This window comes from Cynocephalus volans, chromosome 13 (genome assembly GCF_027409185.1).
Source record: "Cynocephalus volans isolate mCynVol1 chromosome 13, mCynVol1.pri, whole genome shotgun sequence".
In the NCBI taxonomy this organism is placed as follows: domain Eukaryota; kingdom Metazoa; phylum Chordata; class Mammalia; order Dermoptera; family Cynocephalidae; genus Cynocephalus; species Cynocephalus volans.
This window is the reverse complement of record NC_084472.1, coordinates 53,630,106-53,643,306: the sequence shown is the minus strand read 5'-3', so window position 1 is coordinate 53,643,306 and position 13,201 is coordinate 53,630,106.

Genomic DNA, 13,201 nt, shown 5'->3' with positions numbered 1-13,201 from the left:
GTCATGGTGTGCGCAGCTGCCTGGTGCACCTGAAATAACACTGTTTTCAAAGCTTTTTCTTTTCCGCCTACCACTAGCTTGAAATATAAGAGCTCATATGCATTTTTAAAAAACCAAGTACAGGAAAATAGAAAATCATTCCACGTTTCCTGTTCTACCTTCTCTCTCTGCCCTTTTGGATCAAGAGAGAACACCACTTCCCTGAGCTGTCTCCTGGCTTTGAGGCTCACGTCCTGTAAAGAGCTGAACAGCAAAGTCAAAGATGAAGGAGAAGCAGGACAGGCACAGGAAGGTCACAGGCAGCCTATCCAAGATATGATGGCTGGGGTGTTAAAACATTCAGGATTTTTTCATGTCCTTTGGCAATGAAGGCTGAAACAGAGGGCATGTGGTGGAAAAGGGTGAGCTGGCCGGCAAGTGCACGTGGACACGCCGTGGTTGCATTGATAACTTTTGTTAAAGTATTCACGTTAACATTTACCAGTCATAATGGACTGATTTAGGGCAGTGCTAGCTCACCAACACTGGTGGCTCTGACATTGTTCAGAGATGGTGAATTTCCTCTTCCACCAGCTTCTGAGTCTCTCCGAACGGGAACTGCCCAGTCTATTTCCTCGCTGCACCCCAGCACCCAACACACTATTGGCAAGAGAGTAGTCATTAGCAAGGCCACCAGAGTCAGTTCCCTGGGTCCAAATCCAGGCTCCAGCATTTGCTTCCCCTATGACCTTGAACATATCGGCCAGCCCTCAGGGTTCAATTTCCTTCTCAGTAAAATGAGGATAATTTCAGCACCTCCATGGGAAGACTTGAATGAACAAAGTAGTCAGCACCAGGCCAGGCTCACTGTTATCAGTAGCCATTGTTATTATGAGTGGTTCAAGTTCTGTCTTGCTTAGCTTTCTAGCTCATCAAAGGCCAAATAGCCAATGTATTTTATCGCTTAAAATTTTTTGGTCATAATTACTCGTAATTTCTCATTCAGCCACTGCACGGATTATGTTCAAGATTTTTGGATTATTTCAGAGGTTTTTGGATAGCCTTTGGTGCTGCTTCTGAATTTGGGCAGGGATCCCTTTGTGATCCTCTCTGAGCACTCCCAGACTCACTGCAAGTTCTGCCTGGCCAGTGTATGGCGGAGGCGTGGGGGCAGACGTGACTGAGATGTGCAGGTGTAAACACCCTGGGACAGAAGCACCCAGAAAGTTCATAAGTGTACAGTGGCCTGCCAAACCTCTCACACCCACCTTGGAATACCTTCCATATTTTATTCAACAAAGTCATTATCCAGATCTCTGTCTTTTCCTTAATATAGACACTGTGCCTCTCTCTCTGTGCCTCAGGTTCTGTAGGTGAGAAATAACGATAAAAATTTAGAGTGGTAATGATGTGAAAGTAGTTAACACAGTAGAACCGCACACTTTAAAATGGTTAAGATGGTAAATCTTAAGTTGTGTGTATTTTACCACAATTACAAACAAAAAAATAAAATCCTTAAAACAATAAATAACTAGAGTGTGAGGGATCTAGCGACCTTTATTCATGATTTGCCACCCAATTTTGAGAGTTAACATCCAGAGTCAGGTCTTCTGGGGAGCATTCTGCAATCACTCCTGTCCTTTTTCCTTTCTTGCTGGGCGCCTAAGTTTCAAAGCTCAGCTAGACTCTAAACTCTCTTGCTTCTCTGCCCTGCCTCTGCCTCCCAAATGGGGCCCCAAGCAGGAACCTGGCTGACTGTTCTGCAAAGCAGGAGTCTCCCTCCTTGGAGGTTCAGTGGCATGTGGCCGTGCCCCGGCCCAGCGGTGGCACTTCTCAACAGATCTCCCCCCTTTAGGTTCCTGGGTTGCGGGAGTGGGGGTGGGAAAGGAAGGAAGAGGAGCGAAAAGCGGCCACTTGCCATGGCTTGTTCATGGCTTGCCGGAGTGGCTGTCAACCACGCTGCCCTGGCTGCGTTCCCTCTCCCTTCCTGAGGGTCCCCGGTCATTGTATTGAACTGCAAGCTGGATGGGGAGGACCTGAGTGTGGAAGCTCCTAGGTTGTAAGGACACTGGGAAGGTGCAGATAGGGCAGCCCAGACCAGAGAGCCAAGGCCAAACGCAAGCCTGCGCTGCCCTCTGCTGGGAACCCAGCTCAAGGCCTTCCCAGAGCTCAGGGAGAGAGGAAAACCCAAGGCTAGGCCCGGCCCCAGACAGCAGGGCGGGGAGGCCGGAGGAGAGCCAGCAGTCCTGCAAGGGGCGCCTCCAATCCCGAGTCCGCGAAGATCCCCCGCAGGTTCTTAGCCGGCTCCCCCTGCGCAGGCCCCGGTGGTTCTCACTGGGGTCCGCCCCGCCCTCTGTGTGGGTGCAGGCTGGCATACACCAAGCCAATTCCAGGTCACCTGGGTTCTGCTCACTTGCCTTCGGGCTAGGTGAGCTTCCCCTGCCCCCCGGGGCGGATCCGGCCCCTGCTCGTCCTTGCAGGGTGCGCTCTGTCTCCAGCCTGTCTGCCCGCTGTCGCCGCGTGGCCGCATTTTCTTTCCGGAGCCCGGTTCTAGGAGCCCCGCCCACTCTCCCTCACCCGTCCCTGCAAGTCTCTGTGGAGCTCTGCTGCCTCCAGGGCATTCCCTCCGGACTCTGCAGCCAGGCTGATCTTTCCAGAACATTAATCTGATCTGTCATGCCCCTGCCTGACCTCCTTCAAAGTCTGCCAATTGCCAAGAGGGTCATTACCAAACTTAGTATGAAGTACAAAGCCCTTAAGATCTGGTTCATGCTTTCCCTTCCACGTTTAACCGCAACATGATTGGCTCTTGTCCTGTCATTCAAACGAGGCGGTGTACTCTCCAGTCCAGCAGCTTGGACTCCTGTACCAGTTCTACTATATGCTGGCTGTCTGACCTTGGGTGACCTCTCGCCTCAATTTCCTCATCCATAAAATGGGGGTGACAATAGTAATAACATGCTTCATAGGGTTATTGTTAACATGTTATTAATGTATGTAAAGCACTTAGAACAGTATCTGGCACATAGTAAGCACTTTAATTTTATTTTTAAAATTTTTCATTGAAACATATTGATTGTACATATTTGTGGGCACAGAGTTATATTTCAATACATGTATACAACGTGTATTGATCTATTTAGGGAAATTAGCCTATTCATCATTGCAAAACTTAATTATCTCTTTGTGATGTGCACATTTGATCTCCTCTCTTCTAGTTGTTTGGTTACACGCAATAAATCATTATTGATTATAGATTTCTGGGTTGACTGTACACCAATAGGGCTTAGTTTTCCTATCTTGCTGTACTTTTGTGCCCGTTAATCAGCCTTTCACTATCCTTTGTCCCCCGTCCCCTTTCCCACCTTTAGTAAACATAGTTCTTCTCTCTCCTTTTAACAGTTCAACTATCATTATTTGTTTTGTTTGCTTGTTTTGTTTTGTTCTCCTTTTTTAGCTCCCACATATGAGTGAGAACATGTTGTATTTCTCTTTCTGTGTCTGGCTTATTTCACTTAACATAATTTTCTCCAGGCTTATCCCTGTTGCTGCGAATGGCAGAATTTCATTCGTTTTTACAGGTGAGTAGTATTTCATTGTGTATACACACCACATTTTCTTTACCCAATCATCTGTTGATGGACACTTAGGTTGGTTCCATATCTTGGCTATTGTGATCAGAGCTGCGACAAACATGGGGGTGCAGGTATCTCTGTGGCATGATGCTTTCCATTCCTTTGGGTATATACCCAGTAGTGGGATTACTGGGTCATATGGTAGATCTATCTGTAGTTGTTTAAGAAAGCTCCATACTGTTTTCCATAATGGCTGTACTAATTTACTGTCCCACCAACAATGTATAGGGGTTCCCCTTTCTTTGCATCCTTGTCAGCATTTGTTATTTTCTGTCTTTTTGATAATAGCCAGTCTAACTGAGGTGAAATGATATCACAATGTGGTTTTGATTTGCATTTGCCTGATGATTAGTAATGTTGAGAATTTTTTCATATACCTCTTGGCCATTTGTGTGTCTTCTTCTGGTAAACATTTATTGAGCTCCCTTGTGCATTTTTTAATTGGGTTATTTGATTTTTTACTATTGGGTTGTTTGAGTTCCTTGTTTATTCTGGAAATTAGCCTCTTGTCAGATGCATACTTTACACATTTTCTCCCACTGTTGGCTGTCTTTTCACTCTGTTGATTGTTTCCTTTGCTGTGCAGAAGCTTTTTAGTTTGATGCAATCCCATTTGTTTATTTTTACTTTTGTTGCCTGTGCTTTTGAAGTCTTATTCATAAAATCTTTCTGATTTTTGATATTTGGGTCTGTTCTCTTCTTTTCTTGGTTAGTCTAGCTACTGGTTTGTCAATTTTGTTTATCTTCTCAAAAAAACAACTTTTTGTTCGTTTATCTTTTGTATTGTTTTTTTGGTCTGGGGGTGTGGTCACATCTTTTAATTTCTGGAACAGTTTTTGAGGGGAGAGACTCTTGCCTATAGAAGTGTTCTATACTGATGCTTGGGTTGGGTGTTGAGTTTGGTTCTGGGTGAGCGCAGTAGTAGGTGCTGTTTCACCCCCCGCACCCTCTCCACCCTTTCCACTGGTGTGGGTGGTCTGCTGTGTCAGACAGAACTCTGAGCTCCCGGGCAAGGTGGGCATGGATCCAGGCGACCAGCCGGTGCAGGGGACCAGCGCACTCCCTGCTTGCTGTCTGCTGGGATGGAGGGGGTTGGTCGCTGCCTTGAGTGGGGTTCTGAGCTGGAGGTGGAGAAGGGCACAGATTCAGATGGCCAGGCTGCTCACCCGCGCTCCGCTGGGGTGGGCGGGCCCGCCGGGTCATGGGACTCTGAGCTCCCTTGGATCCTGTCCCAGAATGGTGATGTCCAGCAGCAGCCTGGAACAGAGATGGGGGGGACACAGAGTGCACTTCCCCTCTGGAAAAATACAGTCCTTCCGGCTCTCGGCAGCTCCTTGGGCTGGGCTCACTGTCTACTCCTCCCCTTCGCCCACCTTGTCTCAGCAGTGCAGTCTCTCTGTTCTCTCATAATTGGCACTTTATAAGTGTTAGTCATTATTATTCATTGAAAATGTTGGTGGCACCTTCCCTTTGACTCCAACTTTTACTGTCAGTCTGATTGCTTGACTGTTCATATGAGTTGATCTTAGCCCCGGTGACTTTCACTTCCACTTTACCCAACCCACCCACACTCATGACCACCCCTGGAACTAGTCAGCATGTAGGACTTTCTGCACTGCCTTTGAAATCTTAAACATCAGTATTCCACCTCCGACAGCCACCACCCACGCTTCCGCCTCTCTTAATGTAAACTAGTTTATATCTGCTCATTTCTCTTCCAGGTTGACTATTTTTACCCAATTTTTTGGTCTCTGCTTTTCTCACCCATCAGATCATTCTAGCTTGTTAAAATTTCCCTACTGAGTTTTTACATTACTGACCATTTGAGTTCTTATCAGGTTCTTTTTTTTTTTTTAAGATGACCGGTAAGGGAATCTTAACCCTTGACTTGGTGTTGTCAGCACCACACTCAGCCAGTGAGCTAACCGGCCATCCCTATATGGGATCCGAACCCGTGGCCTTGGTGTCATCAGCATTGCACTCTCCCGAGTGAGCCACGGGCCGGCCATCAGGTTCTTTAATACATTTGCACATTCATTCACATCTTCGCTCCATAAACAGCCTTCTGTGTGCCGGGCATTAGATCAGGCACTGAGCACACACCATCTCTGCCCACAGAGCTTAGCGTCTAGTAGAAGGAAACAAAATAATACATTAAAAATTCCACAATTACAAATTGGGAAAAGTGCTTGGAAAGTAATCAATAGTGTGCTAGGATGGAGAATAAAGGAGGGTCTTCAGGGATGACAACAGAAAAGTATTCATTGGATTTCACCAAATCGAGGCCATGGGGAACTTTGACAAGGATAGTTTCAGGAGAAAAGTGTTGGGACTGGAACAGGGAGGGTTCACACAGCTTGCTTTTTTGGCAATTTAGAGAGAGGAGGAAGAGAGAATGGGAGACACTACAGCAGGCGGGACTGGCCCCTTGTTCAACAACTACTAAGAATTTAAACCCAGCAGAGCACTAAGCCAAGCACGGGGCCCTGTGTGACTGCAGAAGTCACACGCCCACAAAGCTGGCTCTGACAGCAGGTTTGTGTGCCAATGAGCAGCAGCTGCCAAAAAGAGAAATATCAAAAATGTAGGAAAGAGGGGTGACAACCAAAGAAATGAAATTTGGGAAAGACAAAAAGGAGATATGTACGTGGAGGGATTACAGGGAGGAAGGACGTGTCCTCAATTGTAGCTGAAGACAGAAAAATACGGTCGTAGGTGCAAGAGGGTTAGAAATATGGCCAAGATGGCTTCTTGCTTCTCAGGGACAGTTTCCATTTTCTCAATGATGGACGAGGCAAGGCTCTCAGTCAAGAGTGCGAGGGGAGGAGAAGGAAGCATGGGGGTCTCTGTAGAGAGAAATGTGTGTGGAAAATGGTGGAGGTTGGAGTTTTGACAGTGAAAAGAAAATGGAGGGAGAGTGGATCAAGGGACTTGCTGGTACTTGTGAGGGCGAAGGTGGACCAAAGGACCCGGGTTAGACAAGAAAACAAGTCAAGAGAGACTTGACTGCAGTTAGAGGGATCAATAGTTCAGCAGTCTTGATTCGGTTTTTACTGAAGGGACACTTCAGAAAGTGAGCTGAAAGGATAAGGTTTGTGATTAGAGGACAAAGTTTACATTCACGATTTTGGAAGTATGCAAATTCTGTGACAACAAGGTCCAGGGTATCTCCAGGGATGTGTATGGCTGGATTACAGGAAGAGGTCTCTGCTGGTGAGGAAGTTGAAGAAACAAGAGAAAAGTTGCTGGAAGGGCCATCACCTTGGATTTGAATTTACCAAGAATGGCGAGAGGGGACATGACAGACCACGAGACTTCAGGACTAGCGCTAAAGTCTTCACTCTTTTTTTCAAGGTGGGGAAATAATGCACTATTAATAATTTTTTTCTTACAACCGTGTATTAGTCCGTTTTGTGTTGCTATAACAGAAATACCTGAGACTGGGTAATTTATAAAGAACAGAGGTTTGTTTGGTTACGATTCTGGGACAGCTGCATCTGGCAGGGGCCTCAGGCTGCTTCTACTCATAGTGGAAAGCAGCAGGCAGCCGGTGGGTACAAGCAGATCACGTGGCGAGAGGAAGCAAGAGAGAGAGAGGTGCCAGGGTCTTTTTAAGCAACGAGCTCTCGCGGGAACTAATAGAGTGAGAACTCACTCATTAATCCCCCCCCCAACATTAATCCACTCATGAGGGATCCGCCCCCATGACTCAATCAGTTTCTAACAGTGCCACATTGTTGATCAAATTTCCACACGAGTTTTGGAGGGGACAACACATCCAAACTCCATCAAACTGTATGTCTAAGTTTTGAGATTCCCTCTGTTCTCCCATTTTATCTGAGATTGTCAAATAGCTGTGGGACTGAAGGGGGCACAGTTCTTTCTTTGGGCCGGGAGGGGGCGCAAGAGACTGGAACAGAAGGTCCTGGATCTAAAGGAAGCAAACGTAGAGGTGGATTGTGAACCTGCTCATGATCCCCTCGGCCCTTTTGTATTCGTTTCCTAGGGCTGTTGTAACAAATTACCATTAGCTTGGTGGTTTAAAACAACAGAAATTTATTCTCTCATAATTCTGGAGCCCAGAAATCCAAAATCTCTGAAATCAGGGTGTCTGCAGGGCTGCTCTCCCTCAGAAGGCTCTAGGGGAGAGTCCTTTCTTGCCTCTTCCAGCTTGTGGTATTCTTTGGCTGTGGTTGCATAACTCCAATCCCTGCCTCCATCTGACTTTCCCTGTGTCCATGTCATCTCCTCTTCTGTCTCTTATAAGGACACTGGATTTAGGGCCTACGCTAATCCAGGATTATCTTGTGTTCAGATCTTTAACTTAATTACATCTGCAAAGACCCTATTTCCAAACAAGGTCACAAATTCACAGGTTCTGGGGTTAAAACGTGGATATACCTTTTGGGGGGCCACCATTCAACCCACTACATTTTCCTTTTTTCCCCAGTGTAATGACATACTGGGTGTTCCAAATTTAATTTTGACCGTAATTTTGACCATAATGTTAAGACTTACTGGGAGTTTACCATACACCTGTCCATGCTAAGCTCTTTGGTGAGCTCTTTAGCTTTACCTTATTTAATGCTCACAATGACCCCTCTGGCAGATAGCACTGTTTACACATGAGGAAACTGAGGCTTAAACAGGTGAGCAGGCTGCAGAGCTGACCTTCAAACTCAGAGAGGATACACTCTTAATCCCAGGCTGGTGCGACCTGCCTCTTGGTGGAAATGTGCAGGTTCCCGCAGCCTCTGCTCATCCCAAGGGGTTGTTTCCGTTATATATTGATTGCATTTTCTTTTACACAGGTGAAGTCTGAAGATACTTATTTCATACATGTGGTAAGAAGGAATTATCAACCATAAACCTACCTGTAATCAGTTTAAATTAAGGTCCAGATCTGGCTGAGCTAACCCAATCAGGAATTTGCAACTGAGGCTCAGGTCCCCAGTAGGTGTATTTCTGGAACCGAGATGAAATGTGGGGCCTGGGATGACCATTTTCTTACCTGCATTTAAAGAAGTGGAGAAAGACACTCTGGGGAGGCACAGCCTTGGCTACTGGTGGCTTTCTGATCCTTCCAGAGCATGGCTGTATCCTCTGCCCCTGGGTTCTGGGACATTCTTGAATCATCTCAATTAAAGCTCATTTACGGTTATGCTCATTTGAGTGGGATTCTGTTACTGGAACCCAAAAGATCCCTCCTTAGACCAGTTCTTACACCTTGGGCCTTTCACAAGTCCTGATAACCAGTCCCAGAGGCATCCGTGAGGACCCACCTCTCTCTTTTCACTACCCCCTTGACTAAGTTTATGGAGGAGGCACCTCGTCCACAAAGAAATGGCAGCTATGAGTCAGAGTCTCTTCAGGGCCGTTCCCTCCACCCCCTCTTCACATACTTTTTCCTATGCTCTTCTTGGGATTATGTCTGGCTGGGACAATTGTCAGAATCCTGCAGACATAGCCAATTGTATTGCTAAGTGACTATGTTAATTGTATGGCTAGGCAATTCATAACTAAGGCCAAAATGTTTCATTATTTTAGTTACAATAAGTTTTCTATTTGTATTGTCAGGGCTAGGGGTTAGGGCCCACAGACCCTTCAAACCTGTTGTACAGACTGGGTCACAGACCCCTCACATGCCAGGCTGGGTCACCAGACCCCTCACACACAGGTCCTTGCTAGGTAATTGGGAAAGATCCCGGGAGACGTTGGCAGACGACAGGAGCTCAGTCCTCGGCTTCCTTGGTGGTGGTAGCTTACAGCAGATCCGGAAGCAGTGGCAGTGACCATCCCGGGGCAGGGGGCACCATGGATCAGAGCCACTCGACTTTATACTTAAGTCTGATAACCCAGGACACCTGGGTGCACAGGTGCAATTACATTAGACGATAACCAAGGAACACCCGGGCACACGTGCATATTTACATCAGATGCCCAGCAAGACTCTGAACCCCCGAGGAATGCTGACCATTTATACTTCACTTTCCCTACAGATTAGAAGGACAAAAATAAACCAGCAAACAAACACACACACGCACACACACGCGCGCGCGCGCGCACACACACACACACACACACACACACCCCAAAAAACGAGAGAAAGAAATACATATGGGGAATGATTTGCTTTTTAAAAAAATCCAAAACCAAACAGCCTCAGAAATTTTGAACTACATTCTTTTTTTTAAAGAAGGTTTTATTGAAATATAATTCACATGCCACACATTCCCCCATTTAAAATGTACACTCAGTATATTTATAGATCATACAACCATCACCCTGATGAATTTTAGAATATTTTCATCACCCCAGAAAGAAACCTCATACCCGTCAGCAGTCACTCCCATTCCTCCTTACTCCAGCCCTTAGCTTGCCTATTCTGGACGTTTCGTATAAGTGAAATCATTCAATATGTGGCCTTGTATGTCTGGCTGCTTTCACTTAGCATAATGTTTTCAAAGTTCATCTATATTTTAGCCTGTATCCAGAACTTTATTATCTTAGGTCTGGATAATAGTCCATTATGTGAATATACCACATTTTGTTTATTCATTCATCAGTAGATGGACATTTGGGTTGTCTTCACTTTGCATATTGTAAATAATACTGCAAAGAGCATATGTGTACACATTACTGTACGGACTTAAGTTTTCAGTTCTCTTGGGAGTGGAATTGCTGGGTCATGTGGTAATTCTGTATTGAACTTTTTGAGGAACTGCTAGACTCTTGCCAGAGTTGTTACACCATTTTATATTCCCACCAGGTATGAATGCCATTTTCAGTTTCTCCATCCTCACCAACCCTTGTGCTGTCTGTCCTTTTGATTATAGCCGTCCTAGTAAATGTGAGGTGGTATCTTATTGTGGTTTTGATTTGCAGTTCCCTGGCAGCTAACGATGCTGAGCGTCTTTTCATGTGCTTATTTGCCATTTGTATATCCTCTTTGGAGAGTGTTTATTCAAGTCCTTTGCCCGTTTTTAAATCCCATTGTTGGTCTTTTTATTGTTGAGTTGAAGAATTCTTTATGGATTCTGGATATAAGTTGTATCTATTAGATATATGATTTGCAAATACTTTCCCCTATTGTGTGGGCCGTCTTTTCACTTACTCAATCTTTATTGCTTATTGAATTCAATCCCCTCCCTTTGTGGTGATTTTCAAAATTCTACCTGTGCACTCTTTTTTGTTGTTGTTGTTCCCTATCTGTGCGCTCTTATTTCCATATACAACAGTAATTTAATTGCTGGCTAGACCAGTCTCTTTTCTGTTAGCCTGCGTTCCAGGGCCATGCCTTGTTTGCATCTGTTCTCCTGCCTGTAGTGGGCCTTGCTCTCTGCCTGCCTTTCCCCATTCTCCCCAGACCAGCGCCTGCTGTTCCACCTGACACTGACCTCCCTCCCTGCACTTTATGCGTTTCCTCCATGATTGCCCTGACGACCTGATTTAGGGCATTTAATTGTGTGCTGACTCACAGCATTGCATAACAACATGAGCATGCTTGAACATCCAGCTGGGCTGCAGGATCCTAGAGCATGGGAACTCAGTGCCAGTATGATAATATTCAGTGCACACTTGACCTGCACTGGATACATGGGCATATTCATTTTCTCATTTGACCTGAAATGTATGTGCAAGAACTATTTTTCTCATTTTAACAGAAATTCCAGAAAAGAAGATGACCTGGATTCTGCCCTCTAGGACCAAATGAAGCAAGTTATCTTCAGTTCTCAAAGCCACGTTCTCTGTTAGGAGTTGGGGCTATAATTGCAATGGACTAGTTATTTTTTGGTTTCTTGTCTAAATGCCCGGTAGTATTAACTTTAAAGTACCATATAAAGAAATCATTATATCCAAAATATTCAGAGAGCTAAACTGGTGGGCTTTAGAGATCACAGGCTTGGAGGAAAGTATCTTCAAAAGCATTTCTATTAAATATTTTTATAAGGAAGTCCATGCCGATCTTTTTGCTATTTTTTACAGCGGAAACAAACTTCTTTTCAAGAAAGCATTTATAGTTGTTTGGTGTTTTTATAGTATCATTTCTCAATAAGGAAATGTGACTCATCTATTGAGTCCTAAAACTAACCTTCTATCTGTACACATTTGCCTTGCCTGGACCTTTCACAGAAATGGAGTCACACAATAGATCTATGGTTCTTTTTTTATTTATTCATGGTGAGCCGGGGGTTGGATGCCATTCTTCTGACTTAAGTGCTGTGTTCAAATATAGGGCTCGTTCTTTTCATGATTGGCTATCAGGGCAGCCAAGATGTAAATATTTGAAGAGTTTTTCATGAGTTCAGTGTTGAGGGGTTTGAGAGAGGGATGAGACCATCCGAGCAATCTTCCCTTTACCGCCTCCTTCCCCCTCAGCCTCTCCTTTGCCACCAGAAGCCAGGAGAACAGTGTGTGTGGGGGGGAGAAATGGTGGCAGCTCAGGGCTGCAAGGGGAAGAGGAATGAAAGTATAGCAGGAGGCACACGTGGGCATGTTTTGGAGAGCTCACCTCCTTGTCCCCCTTCTCTAACCATAGACCCCCAGGTTCCCCCCAGCCTTGTCAGCGGAAGTGTGGCCAAGTGCCTCTACAGTGAACTGCGTATGGATGGGATAGGACTGGATTTTGTGTGCATTTGCCTGTAATAAACCATAACCATGAGTACTATGGCTTCTGAGTTCTCTGAGTCCTTCCAGTGAAATAATGAACCTGAAGGTGTTTTCGGGGACCCCCAACGACACCTGGGAACTGCCAGAGGTTCTGTGTGGTTGGAGGAGAGGGTGTTTTGCCCCAATGTTCTATGAGAATTTGCATTACATACTGAGACTATGTTCCAAGGAAGTGCAGTTTATAATGCAAAAACTTTTAAAGTAAGATCATGCAAAAATGAAGGTAGAATGTTCAGATATGTTTCCAGACACCTAGAGGCAACACTTTAAACTTATTAACTCTCCTGCAAATAACCAAGACTTTAAAAATAAGAGTTAAATTATTATTTTTAAATGGAAGATATATAATTGACTGAAACATATAAGAGCAGTTCAAAAGTTCACGGAAAGATTTGTATTATTTTTTAATTCTGTTTTTCCACAAACTTTTTGAAGTACCCTTTTACTGTCTCCAGGCTTGATGGAAGAATGATGGACAGACCTTAAGTTGTGCCAGATGCAACAGCAGACAAAGCTGAGTTCGAGGGGCGGAGCATCTGGTGGAAGGGTCACCTTGTCCATCTGCAGGCAGTGCCACCTCTCCAAGCATGTGGCTAAGCATGGGTGGCGGGGACGTTGTCTCCAAGGTCAGTGCACTGAACACTGCCAGGCGAGTTGAGAATGAATGGAGCAGGGCACCTCGACTCTGGGTGACCACATCGATTCTGCCTGGGCTCAATTCACTGTGTGGCCTTTCCTGGACCAGTCAGTCTCCTCCTCACTCCTCCTTCCTCTTCTCCTTCCTCAAATGGTGAAACAGGAGTCACAACAAAGGATGACATGATGCTTTGTAGATTGGACCATGATGGCATGGTCCACAGGACAATCGATTCACAGGTGGGCCTTCCCATCAGGGAAGGTGACAGGCCCAGCCAAGC